The 14,452-nt window shown below is 32.8% G+C and overlaps 1 protein-coding gene across 1 annotated transcript in view; it reads right to left on the minus strand.

Moving 5' to 3' along the window:
* TECRL (trans-2,3-enoyl-CoA reductase like) overlaps positions 1-14,452 on the minus strand; it is an 83,500-nt gene that overhangs the window by 43,921 nt on the left and 25,127 nt on the right. The window lies entirely within an intron of this gene.

Genomic DNA, 14,452 nt, shown 5'->3' on the forward strand with positions numbered 1-14,452 from the left:
ACCCTATGTTATTTTAAAGTCTCTAATGAAAATTTAATCATTGACACAAAGTCAATTTTAAGCAAAGAAATGATAAATTTTTAAAAAGAATATTGTCATAGGAATATTCTACAATTATTGTGTTTTGAAAATATTACTTTTTAAAGTGTCAGTAAGAATAATGATAATGGAACTACTGCAACCTACTATCTCTAAAATTGCTTTAAAAAAGACAACCTATGCATACAAGTTCTAATAAAAAATAACTCATAAGTCAAAAGTTCTAATCACCAGTTAAAAGCTATTTGAAATTAAAAAGAAACAAAAGTGAGTAATAGCATGGCAAATGAAAAGGCATAAATATTTAACTATGATAGAAAATATGCAGATAAAAACACATTATTTTTCTTTTGTTTTTCTATTTGCTAATGCAATTATTATTTTTACATAGCCATTTGTTGCTTTGGAATGTATGTTGACACTTTCTGTTGAAAAATATTTTAAAATAGCTACCTTATTACTTATAGTGAAAATCAGCTTCCAAAGAAGATACAATGCAAAGAAATGCAAAAGAGACTTCTACAGTTTTAAATGTTTCTGACCATGGATATTGAAAAAATCTATAAACCATATAAGACCCATTTATATTTGACAAATGTTCAATGAGTACCTATGATTAATGTACATAAGTTGTCATATTCTAACCATCTTAATGATATTCATATAAGACATCACTTTCAATAGTGCTTTATGATGCTTTTAATGGTAGAAAAGTCAATGCAAAATGAACTTTATCATTCTAAGTAAATATTTATGTCTGTGAACTATGTATGTGAATACTGGCAGCATTCACAAAAATGAAGAGTTAGAGAACTTAGAAACTCTAAACACCTTCAGGAAAATCAATGTCTTTCCAACTACTTCAACATGGATCAACTGCAAAGCTGCTTAAAAAACAGACTTGGCATTTACATGTTGTGATGTTTGAACACTATGCTAGTGAGAGTTATCTGCCTATGTAAGCCTTTGGATCAGTTTCAGTTATCTTTTATTAGTTCAATTATCTTTTAAAAGGATAAAGCATAAACTTTCTGAAATGTTCTTTACTAGTTGAAGTGCAGTAGAGTAGGCTAGAAAAATGGCAGAAAAAAAAGACAATTTATAAAGAATAAAGCATTTAGTTTAAAAAAGAAGTTTTAGCATGTAGGAAAGTCTAGAGGATTATTTATACTGCTGAGTATATTGAATTTAAACAAGTGACTCACAGCTGAATTATTATTATGAGTAGATTTAATGCATCAGCCAGTATCTTAAATTATCTAAGATGCTCAACTTGGTTTGTATAACTTTTATCATAGTTTAGCCACACTTTAGAGATCTTTCTTTCATAAGTGGAAAGGTTTATATCACTGTGTAATAGTATTCTAAATATGTTATGTCTTAATATAATTCAAATGTATTTGTTTCAATAAGGTGATGTTTATCAAACTGTTGTGAGCCATTAGTGAGTTAAAAATGGAATCAACATGTTATTCTCAGATTTTTATAAAATAAAATGAAGGAAAGGAAAGGAGTGGGATGAAATAGAATAGAATAGAATAGAATAGAATAGAATAGAATAGAATAGAATAGAATAGAAAAAAGAAAAGAAAAGATAATATTGTACAAATGGATTGTCATATTACTGAATGCAACATATTGGAATAAATTCTAGATACACAGGTTAAGTTTGTTTTTTAACTTTTGTTTCAACAGTTTCAATATTCTGTTTTCATATAAATAATATGAATGTCTTATTTTGTATTATAGTCTAAAAAGTATGAACTCAGTTGGTTTAAAAAATGTATTTTTAGCCCCGGCTGGTGTGGCTCAGTGAATTGAGCGCCAGCCTGTGAACCGAAGTCCCCGGTTCAATTCCCAGTCAAGGCGCATGCCTGGGTTGCAGGCCAGGTCCCAAGTAGGAGAAGCACCAGAGGCAACTACACATTAACGTTCCTCTACCTCTCTTTCTTCTTCCCTTCCCCTCTCTCTAAAATTAAATAAATAAAATCTTAGAAATTGTGTTTTTAAATTTATTAAAACCATTTATAATAGATCTCTTACATAAAAATTGGCATCATTGATTGAATTAAATCCTCTAAGATAAGACAAATTTGAAGGGTTTAAATATTTCTTTTTCAAAATAATCTTTTTGAAATTTGCAATGATTAAAGAAAATGGTAACAATATAAGTCATATTAGATTTAAACAATCTAAATTATGTTATGAACCATATTGATTCAAGTACATATGCCAGATACCTGCCCTTGTTTTCTTTTAACCTAGGAGCATGTTAATTATTATTATTTGTGTTATGATTGGATTTTTTTCTACATGATATTGGTCAAAAGTATAAATGTATATTTAAATTTGCTACTTTTCTTTTCAGATATCTATTTTACAAATGATAAAAGTTGACAATGGACAGGTAAACTATTTTATTCTTAATGGTAGTGACATTCTGTCTTTGTATATAGGGAATATAAAGCTGATAATCAAAACTTACAGACTAAAGCATGAAAATTAAGTCCTTTGGAGTGATATATAGTTTATAAGACAATAATTATTACTGATAGTTATTGATTACTGGTGGTATTAAATACTTAACTGAAACCAGTGTGTCACATTATTACTGAGAGAAGAGACATATAGAGAAAAAATAGTGGGGAAATTTTCAAAAATAATTGGTATCTTTGGTGACCTAGAACCTGAATTCCTCACTTAAGACTCTAAGTAAAATTCACCCCCTAACTCCTACCCTTTCTTGATATCACCAGTCCTACTAAGAATAAGTTCTAAGAGCAGTTGAAATGCTACTTAAAAATATAGTCATAGGATATAAAGTAGAGCATAGTAAATATAGTCAGCGATACTGTAATAACAATATATGGTATCAATTGGGTATCAGACTTAATGGGGTGATCAATTAATAAGTTATATAAGTTTCTAATCCTATGTTTTACTCTTCGAAGTAAACAATATTGTATGTTACCTGTAATTGAAAAAAATAAGGAAAAGACACTACTCAATTTACATGATGGTATACTTATAGTGAACCGTGGAGAGAGAAGATGGTGCCCAATATTTATTGTTGACATCCTGTGCTGTGCGTGGCTGGGGTGGTGATGGGATGAAATGTAAATAGAAACAAATGGCTCTGAGAAGTGTGCTATGCAGAGCTGACTCTATTTAAGAGTTTAGCGGAAGAAGGAAAAACAGTGTTATATAAGTTTCTACATGGCTGAGTTCAATTCCTTAAGATTCCTGAAATTCATGTAGGAAAAATAAGAAAAATGGAGTATCTTTTCACAGAAATGTAAAATGAGAATGTTCTCAGCTAGACTAATGAATCATGCCCATGGTCGACCCTTTTCTTTCTATCAGCAGACGGACATCTAACCGATCAACTCTGAGAAACACAAGCTGGTGAGAGGGCTAAGCGGTGAGGTGCACTAAACAATGGTCTACAAAGAACCCTGTGCGTATGTGAGTAATTCTATGTACAGTAATAGAATATCCTTGTGCTTGATTATATAAAGTAATAATAAAGATGATACTGATCATTTATTTTCATAGGCAAAAATAAACAAGATACTGGACTACAGTAGTGTACAATAAGAAAGGTGTTGGGATATAAAGCATTTTGAGTGCCTTGCTTATTTAATGGTTAATCTTAGACTTTGATAAAATAATTTTAACAAACAGTTTTATTAGTAACATTTCATAATTCTATGAAATCAAATTTTTCTTAATAACTTCCAGTTAGTTCTCTAGTTTTGGCAACTGAAGATGTGTACAAACTTTCTCCTTTCCTGTCAAGTAAAAACTTTCTCCAACAGGAAGTTCTTAGTACATAAAACAAGGTTAAGGGTCAGGAAATGTTTACCAGGGAACAGAATGGTGAGTAAGGACCAGGATGGTGTGACAGAATGTGCACAATGCATTATCATTTCAGTTACATTGCTTTATTAGTTAGTGCAGTACTGTTACCCTGTTCCCAAGCACTAAAAGCCTAAAAGTCGGACAAAAGAGCAGGTGCACAAATTCAGTTTTCTTTTTTATAAGAAATAGACATCAAGCATTATAGAAAACTCTGTTTTAATGTCCCAAAATACTCACTGCTGATTTAGTACTGTTAAATCAGTTGCATTATTTGTTAGAAATGATTCCTTTATTACTTTACTTCACTGGAACTAAATCAACCATTTTATTATCTGTAAACTGTTTCTTTAAAGTCTTATAAATGTTTCCTAGATAATTAAGTGATCAAAGTAAAAATGAATCAAGGATGCCAGTAAGATATGATATGTATGATAGTGTTTATGGATATGAAAAATAAGAGAACTGTTTCCAAAGTCATACCTGACAACAACAACAACAAAAAGTATTAACACTCAAACCAGCAACAACCAGCATGTATAATTTTGCTGACCTTGCAAAGAAAAAGCATCTGCTAGAAAGTTTATTGTTAATGAGGTACTCAACCAAAAAAGACAAAGTGCTATAACACTGTATAATCAACAACTGCAAAGCAAGGCTTCTGTAAAAAAAAAAAAAGACATGGTTCTAAAAATGGAAAATTTTAAAGCTGTATAAACAGATATTCAAAATTACAAAATAAAAACTATGAGGGAAAGAGGCATAAAGTAACAAGCCAATTTTAAAAATAGGTCAGTAAACTAGAAGACATAAACAGGAATAATGTGGGACAAGAAGACGAGCAAACAGAGTACAGCCAAACGATTTCTTTCTCGTCTCTGGTGTAAATCTCTTATCTGTTTGCTCAGTTAATTACCCACCACCCTAGGACTGATCATTATGCGTACATTCCCATCCACATTAGACACTATTAGCCGTCCAAGATTCCCAGAGTATCCATCATCACCATGGCACTTCTCCAAATTTTGCTTTACAGAGTTACTAATTAGACCTGATTGTCCTCTCTTCATGTCTTCAAAGACTCCCCGATGTACCTTACAAAACTCATAGTCTGTCATCAACAGGACATTCTGAGTCAATTATCTGAGTATTTGTGTTGTTGTTGTTGCTGTTTTCTCCAGCAGAATAAACACACATATACGCATATAGTCTGAGGACATTATGAGAACCTTAACAGGGGGAACCTCACAAAACTTGAATTATTTTTGGAGGGCAGGCTTTCCCCACTAGGTGAGTGTTCTAAGAACCCATCTGTATCAGTGTCCTAGCTGTCATTGCTGTGAGAGGCTGCGTTCAGTTTCAGGGAATTTGGTTTTGGAGACTCTTTCAATACCTTTGCCCATTTCATGATTGATGATTTATGAGCACACCTGCCCACTGCACTGAGTGTTCAGCAGTTTTTGACCAAAAATGGCATGACCCCAATGCCCTACCCTCACTATTCACCCTGATCGCTCCCCGAGGGACTTTTTGTTTTGTTTCCCCTGAGGAAAAGAATTTCTCAAAGGGAAACATTTTATTGAGGTGAAAGAGGTGAAGCACAAAACAGCAGAAGCCCTCAGAGCTGTCAAAATCAAGAGTTCAGAAACTCATTGAGCAGTGAAAAAAGTCTCAATAGGTGTATTGCATCAAATGGAGAGTACTTTGAAGGTGACTGAGTTTGATCATGTAAGAATAGAGTAGAGTAACAGGGGAAAAGTGGGGCAACTGTAACTAAAAACAATAAAAAGAATAAATACACAAATTTGTACAAAAATCCGTTTGGGGGGGTCTCCCTTCGTATGCCATAAAGGAGCTTTAACTTGATGCTGGAGGTAGTAGGGAAGTAGGCATAGGATGCAGACCCTGTCAATGTATGAGGAAAGGTATTAAATTGGAGACAAATATAGGTATCCAGATTTAAAGTTCTAAGCACTTGAACTGTGGTTGTGAGATTGCAGATATACCAATGGTGTATCTGAATATGTTGGTAGTAGTCATTTGCTTGATAGTCAGTGACCTCTTTCAAATAGTTTTATTGCAACACACAATCTAAGAATTTTAATAAATATAATTATAATGTGGCTATCTAATCACAGAGCTACACAGCCACATGTATATACACACATACATACTCTGTGTTCTTATAATTGAGATATTTTATTTGTTCTGGGATTAGGCAAGTTTATATTAATTTGTCATCCCCCAAGTCCAATACCTTCAAATATAAACAAAGTGCCTTGGTTGAAAATGGTTTCTCATTATCACAGTACTTTAAATAGAACCTTTACACAGGAAGACAATTCAGTATGCAGTATGTATCCTTATTTATTGTCCCAAGAATTATTTCATTTCAGTATTCACCAATTCTTAGAATTTGGAAAAAAAACTTGAATTTTTCAGAATCAATCTATTATTCCTTTGTGTGCCAAAGGAACCAATCTATTCAATCTATTATTCCTTTGTGTGCCAAATCTAATGAATTTTTTCAGAGGTGTCTGAAAGATGCAGTATTGAGATGCCATGTCAGCTGTTGAATATACAGTTGAAAGTTCTGGTAAGAAGACAGTTATGACCTCACCCATTTGTTAGTGATATTTTCTCTTTTTTAAACTTTTATCATATTTTTGTATTATTATTGAGCCCCTTTATGCTCCATCCCTCACTGCAGTCACCACATTATTGCTCACGTGCATGAGGGCTTTCCTCTTTGATCCATCCCTCCACCTTTTACTTCTGTCCTGTGTCGTCCAGCCTACTCTCCATCTACGAGTCTGTCTCATTTGTTCATCAAATTCATCAAGTTCATCAAGACTCTATGAGTCTTGTTAGTCCCATTTGTTCATCAAATTCCGCATATGAGTGAAATCATATGGTATTTGCTTTTCCCTTGCTGATATTCTCTGAACAACTGAAATTATTGAGAATGCACACAAAAAGAAACATGTAGAATTAAAAAGAAAACATGTTTAAGATAAAGTTTGAGAAGTAATGATATTTAAGAGGCAAAGAATCACGAGAAGTCCTCAAAGGAGTCTGAGAATGAAAGTTCAGATAAGATAACGGAATTAAAATACCTTAGAATCAAGTAGGCAGAGAGGTATGATCAAACAAAAAGAAGCCAAACACAGAGAAAAGTAGTGTACATGTCAGATGCAATTGATTGACAGTTTAAGTTACAAATGATCAAAAATAATCCACTGCATTAGCCACCTACCACCAAAGAAATGCTAGTGACCTTTGAAAGATCTTGGCTTGCTGACAAGTGTGTTTTGAGGTGAGTATTGAGTTACGAATAGGTGAAGGAATGATGGCATTGTTAAAAGTGGTTTGTATGTTGGAAATTTTGTTTGGTAAAAAATATAGGTGCATTTGAAAATATAGGATAAAGTGAGAAATAAATGTTACCAGAGCAGAGGAAGAGGTTTTCATAGTAAAGCATTTGCTATTAACTAACAAGTAAGTGAACAGTGTAGATAGAGTACAAATGACAATTTTAAGTTATGTGACACTTCAGAAGAATGGTGGGATTCTAGAGATTGTGCATAATCTCAACAAGTTCCACAAAATGGGAGTTCTGAATTAAAAATGAGATATTTAGAATAGTAGATGGCCATGTGGTTTAGTCAGTTTCAACATTAAAAGTAAATCATAACTAAGGCAAATCTCCTGGTTTTAATAATATGGTAAGGAGGTAAAATAGAGAGGAAGTAAAAGTACCAGAGAAACAAGTCTTATTGAAATTTGCATGGTTACCATTTTAGATGTAATTTTCAATGTAATAGCAAGTCTTAGAATGAAGGAAATATCTGAAAACCTGATACAAAACCTCTCAAAAAATAGGAAAAAGTTAGGTAGGTAAGTAGAAAAATAAAAAGAAAATTGAAAGGTAATATACTAGAATAACATGAAACTTATAGTTGGTAGAAACTTTATTAAAAGAAGTTGACTTAAATTTTAAAAGTAAACTAGATGAATGGAGTGCTGTGAATTGTTACAAAACACTATATAAGGAACTCAACACCAAAACACAAACAACCCAAATAAAAAGGTAGAAGACCTGACATGACGCTTCTCCCCAAAAGATACACACGTGGCCAACAGATATATGAAAAGACGCTGCACCCCACTAGCTATTAGGAAAGTGCAAATCAAAACTACAATGAGATACCACCTCACAACTGTTAGGATGTCTATTATCAACAAGACAAGTAATAGCAACTGTTGAAGTTGTAGAGAAAAACAAACCCTCATTCACTGCTGATGGTAATGTAAACTGGTACAGCTACTATGTAACAGTAAGTAGGCTCCTCAAAATATGTAAAATGCAATTTACCATGTAATCCAGCAACTCCTTTTCTGGGCATCTATTGAATAAATTTGAAAGCATTTACTTGTAAAAATATACTCACCCTTATGTCCGTTGCATGATGGTATACTTATAGTATAGTATAGTACAATATAGTATAGTATACTTATACGTATACTACTCATGGTGACTAAGATGTGCAAACTGACAAAGATGATTGGCTAAAGAAGATGCGGTACATGTACTCAATGGAATACTACTCAGACATAAGGAAAGGTAAAATATTGCCATTTGCAACAAAATGCATGAAACCTGAAAATATCATGCTAAGCAAAACATTTCAGACAAAAAAAGCCTAGAACCAAAGGATTTCACCCATTTGTGGGATATAAAACTGAAAGCAACAAATAAACAAACAAGAAAAATAAACAAACAAAACCTCATACATAACAGTATGAGAGTTGGCTACCAGAGGGAAAAGAAAGTGGAGGGTAGTAAGGGGTAACAGTGGCCAAATATATGGTGACAGATGACATTTTGATTTTGAGAGGTGCACACACAGTGCAATATACAGTTGATGCATCATAGGATTTTGCACTTGAAATCTACACAATCTTTTTTTAGATATTTCATTTATTTTTTTATTAGAAAGAGAGGAAGGGAAAGAGAAAGAGAGAAAGAGAAACACCAATGTGTGGTTGCCTCTCATGAGCCCTCCTCCAGGGACCTGGCCTGCAACCCAGGCATGTGCCCTGACTAGGAATTAAAACTGCGACCTTTTGGTTTGTAGGCCTGTGCTCAATCCACTGAGCTACATCAGCCAGGGTGAAACCTATATAGTCTTACCAACAAATGCCACCTCAGTAAATTTAATTAAAATATATATTTAGATTTCATTTGATAAACATTTAGTAAACCTCAAAATTATCCTGTAGAATTTCTATCTAAAACATTCATTTTAGATGAAATGTTCTTCTTTTGACTTTTTTACATTATTTAAGTACAGCTTGGAAATGACTGCCATAGGCTTTTAAACTCAATAGGTACTGAAGCAGGAAATTAAGACATTTTATTTTTAAGAACATGTAAACATTTTTTGGAATTTTGAAAATATTTTTGTCTACACTAAAGAAAGTTAACCAGGAATGCTTGCATAATTCAAATAGAAAAATGTAATAATTTTCTGAAAATAGACCTTAGATCATTTCTATACTTCTCTAGCTTTATAGTAGAAAAGGTAAATACTTAACTATATATTCATTTTATAACATTGCACACTATGTAATCATCTACACACACATGCACACATATATCTAAGGTCTGTATTTTAAAATATATATGCTACATATATAATACCACATAATACTAACCTGTACATTTTTTACATAATACTACAATTAAAAGCTTTGTTGATGTGGATTTATTTTATGAATATTTTACTCTAACACATGCCAGGAAAGAATTAGTGGTCACTAAAATAAATGGTGGAAAAACAAGGAGGCTATACAGATTCATATTTTAACTATTTAACAATGACATATAATGGCATTATATAAGTGTTTGGATCATATTTGCAAAACATCATGTCCCTGAAACTGCTTGAAATTCAAATTTATGGAACTCTAAAAAAATAAACTAAAGACCTGTCAAGAAGATATTTGTTTAAAATTATCAGCCAAATGATGGAGAAATCATGATACAAAATAAATGACCAAAGATATATTTTTAAATAGGATAAAGTTTCTAAGATTAAATAATTTTTAAAATAGGTAATGTAAATATACCTAAAGGAGAGAAAACAGCTAACTGGACTCAGTAAGAATAACATTTGATAACAAATTAATGTTATGGAAATCAAAATGATATTCTAAATAGTGAGAATCCAGTACTCTATTTGTTGCATGAGGATAAATTCCAGATATTTAAAAAAGTTTATGTTTTAATTGTATTGTTTGTTATTTTGGGTGTTGACTTCTTATAAAGAACTGTGTTTTTGCTTTATAAGTTCTTTATAAATTTTGGTTATTAACCCCTTATCAGATATATCAGTGATTATGTTCTCCCATTCAATGGGTTGTCTTTTTATTTTATTGATGGCTTCCTTTGCTCTGCAAAAATGTTTTAGTATACAAATGAAAATACATAGTACTGTTTGATTTTTTTTCTTGTGTTTCCCTTTTTCTAGAAGATATTTTGAAAGAAAGTATTGCTATAGGAAAAGGATCTGAATAGGAACTCTTCCCAAGAAGACATACAGGTGGCCTAAGACACTTGAAAAGATATTCAACATCACTAATCATCAGAGAAATCCAAATTAATGTTAATTATTATTTGACAGAGGAGAAAAGTACATCCAATGGGGTAAAGGAAGTTTATTAAATAAGTGGTATTGGGAATGTGTGCACATATATGTGTGTTTCTACATGCTAGCAATTCCTGATGGCTATGTATGAATACTTATCTTCCAGTAGTATAGCATAGTACTTAGTCATTTGACTTGAATAATGTATTTGTTGAAATACGTTAAATTAAATAATTATTTTTCCGACTCAACATTAAAAAGTTGTTTTAAATATAAAATTGAAAATACAAAGAATTTAAGCTATTATGTTGTAAGATAATCATTTGGAAACATAAAGCATTTTCAATGAAATAAAATTTCACATATCAACAAATATTGTTCTTCACAATTGTAATGATCTTTAAAACAAGAAAAATTAGCAATATGTGGCATAAAATAATTGAGTTTTGTACACAGTATGCTATATAAATATGATATTTTGAAAATCCTGTGAAAATGTAAATGGATGAAATATAATTTATGAAATCTCACTCTCTTCCTAAAACATTTGGTCTGAAGGTTATCAAGGTGGCGAATAACTGATGCAATTTATGGTTATTGTCAACTGGTGGCAGATGGTATAACATCAAGTTTCTTTGTATTCAGTTGGCACAATTGTTAGAATTCCTTTAATGACTAGAAGAGCAATATGTACAGGTTTTATTAACTTACCTTATTCTTAAAATCCACATGTATAATTAAATATGATATTGCTGTTCTCTAGTAAAGGGTCTTATGTATACCTCAGTGATTAAATTCAAAGAAGGTTTCCACAGTTTTTACAAAATATAACCTTGAATATTACCAAAGAATAAATAACCTTCAAAATTAGGACATTTTCTGTAAATTATTGACAAAGCTCACAATTCCTTTTGGTAAAGAAGCTATTAACGTATGTTAGCTACTTCTTGACTTAATGACAGAAGCCTTTTTCTAAGAAAAGTATTCTGCCACTTCTTTGCTTGTTGCATTTATCATTTTCCTAGCTTCTTTTGTCAACAGATCAGGAAACTTTAGAGCCTAGCCAGGAGGCTCCTTTTAAATTGCCTAGAGAGCACTCGCTATTCTATACTGTATATGAAAAGTGCTTCTAGTCTGTTACCTTTGTTTTGAGTTACTCTCTCTGTACTTTTCAAAGTTTAGCATTTTTTATATTCTTCTGGTTTTCTGGCAAAAATTTACATGCATTTCATCTGCTATAATAAATTATACCTATATTCATGTAGCTAAAAATACAATCATTCTGCTAATTTCATTGTCCTTTCTCTTGTTTTCTACCCAGGGCTTTTTCTGGGAACTGCAGAGACAAGTACTCCAATAAATTTTAAACACTGAAACGTTTTTTGATATGGTCAACTTACAGATAATGCACATAGCACAGGCAAAATGACTTTGCTTTGCTTTCAGAAATTTCTTTTATACTAGTTAGTTCACAAACTACATTTCAGATGATTGTCATTTACTGTTTTACTTCAGTTCACATACTACTTATTCTTAGATTAGACTCACAGGGGAAATTCCACTAGCACGTTCAAGCCATATTTACTTTTTTTCCCTTTTATTCACGTCAACCGTTATTTACTTATTGTTTAATCTTATGGTGCCGTGTGACATTAGACAGAAATCTCAGCCTTTGTAGCAAAATGGGTACTATGTTTAAATTAACAGCACTGGGCCCTGGCTGATGTGGTTCAGTGGATTGAGTGCTGCTGGCCTGTGAACCAAAGGGTCGCCGGTTGGATTTCCTGTCAGGGCACATGCCTGGGTTGCAGGCCAGGTCCCCAGAGTGGACCACAATTGATGTCCCTCTCCTTCTCTTTCTCCCTCCCTTCCACTTGTCTAAAAAAATTAATAAAATCTTTAAAAATAAATACATTCATTAATTAATTAATAGCTCCAGTACTTGTTACATAATTTTAAAAAATTTAACTTTCTAGTTTTTTTCTCTATTTGCAAATGGGGAATAATAATAGCCTTTCCAAAGTAAAATAAACAAGTACTATTTGAACTTCAGCCTGAATGAAAAACATGACTCAGTAAAATAGAGGAAATTTGGGTTATGTTTAGAGTACAGGACACAAGAATCATGTTCCCTGAGCTTAAATTCCAGCTCAGTGACTTATTAGCCATGTGGCCTTGGGTAAGTTCTCTAATCCAATGGCTAGTTTTTTTCAGACATTATGCATGATATTGTAATAACTTTGAGGACAACTTATTTTCATAGCAAGCTACCTATAACTACAAAATAAGTACATTTTAAAAATTAGAAAAAAGTTGATTAAAAACTATTTGGATGAAAAGACAAATATAGGTCTTGACAACATAAAAGTCCTAGAGGAAGCATAAGCAGGAAAATATCAGGTATCCAATGATGCAATATTTTCACCCATACATTCCCCTAGGGCAAGGGATATAAAGGAAAGAATAAACAAATGTGACTACATCACACTAAAAAGCTTCTGTATGGCTAAAGAAAACATCAACAAAATGGAAAGGGAAAAACTCTATGGGAAAATTATTCACCAACAATACTTCAAACAAGGGTTTGATATATAAAATTCCAAATACATAAAGAACCCACATGACCTCACACCAGGAAGACAAACAATCCAATTGAAAAATGGGCAAAGAACCTGAACAGACAGTTCTCCATGGAGAACATGCAGAGGGCTTCACAGACACATGAAAAAATGGTCAGCATCACTACCCATCAGAGATCTGATGCAAACCACAATGAGACACCACTTCACATCACTCAGAATGGCCATCATAACCAAATCGACAAACAACAAGTGCTGGCAAGGTTGTGGAGAACACTGCATTGTTAGTGGGAATGCAGACTGGTGTAGCTACTGTGGAAAACAGTGTGGGGTTTCCTCAAAACACTAGAAACAAAATTGCCTTTCAGCCCAGCAATTCCACTGCTGGGAGTACACCTTAGGAATCCTGAAACATCAGTTCAAAGAATTGATGCTCCTATGCACCCCAATGTTCATAGCAGCACAATTTACAACAACCAAGTGCTGGAAACAGGCCTAAATGCCATCAGTGAATGCATGGCTCAAAAAACAGTGGTACATTTACCCAATGAAATACTACACAGCAGAAAGAAGAAGGAAACCCTACCCTTCTTAACAGTATGGATGGATATGGAGAGCAGTATGCCAAGTAAAATTAGCCAGGTGATGAAAGACAAATACCGTATGATCTCACCTATAAGTGAAATCTAATCAACAAAACAAACAAATGAGCAAAATTGAAGAAGCAGAGACTCAGAAATAAGAACAGACCAGGAGTGACCTGAGGGGAGGTGGAAGGGGGAAAACGGGAAAGAAGGAGTAGGGGCAAACCAAGGAATTTGAATAGAGGACTCATGGGCATGTACAATAGGGGGGGATTGACTGAGGAAGTTGGGATGATGAGTTAGGGGAGAGCAATGGGGTAAAAGTGGGACAATTGTAACAGAACAACAATAAAAAACCTATTTGGATGAAACACTTCTTTTACACAACTTTGTACAACAACAACATTTTTGAATTTCTATTAGAGATTTCTTGGCTTATAAGAGTAAAGACTCAGTTCCTAAACAGCATATTCATTCCACCATTGCTTGGAAAATACTTTAATTTTATTAATATATGTTCTTTTTGTCACTGACAAGTATCACATTCATCCCTCATCCCTCTCCTTAGAAGTCTAGATTATAGAAATTTACACAATTTTAAGTAAGATAAATTGCAGCAAAACAACTTAAGTTTTAGCCAATTTTTTCCACTGGAATTCACTTGTTATTTTGGCAACATTTTGTTTTTTCATTAATTAAATCTACAAAATAGAATACAAGGTTTGTCCAAAAAAATGTTTAG

Source organism: Sturnira hondurensis, unplaced genomic scaffold (assembly GCF_014824575.4).
Source record: "Sturnira hondurensis isolate 20B ecotype Veracruz unplaced genomic scaffold, ASM1482457v3 Scaffold0020579, whole genome shotgun sequence".
Taxonomy (NCBI): domain Eukaryota; kingdom Metazoa; phylum Chordata; class Mammalia; order Chiroptera; family Phyllostomidae; genus Sturnira; species Sturnira hondurensis.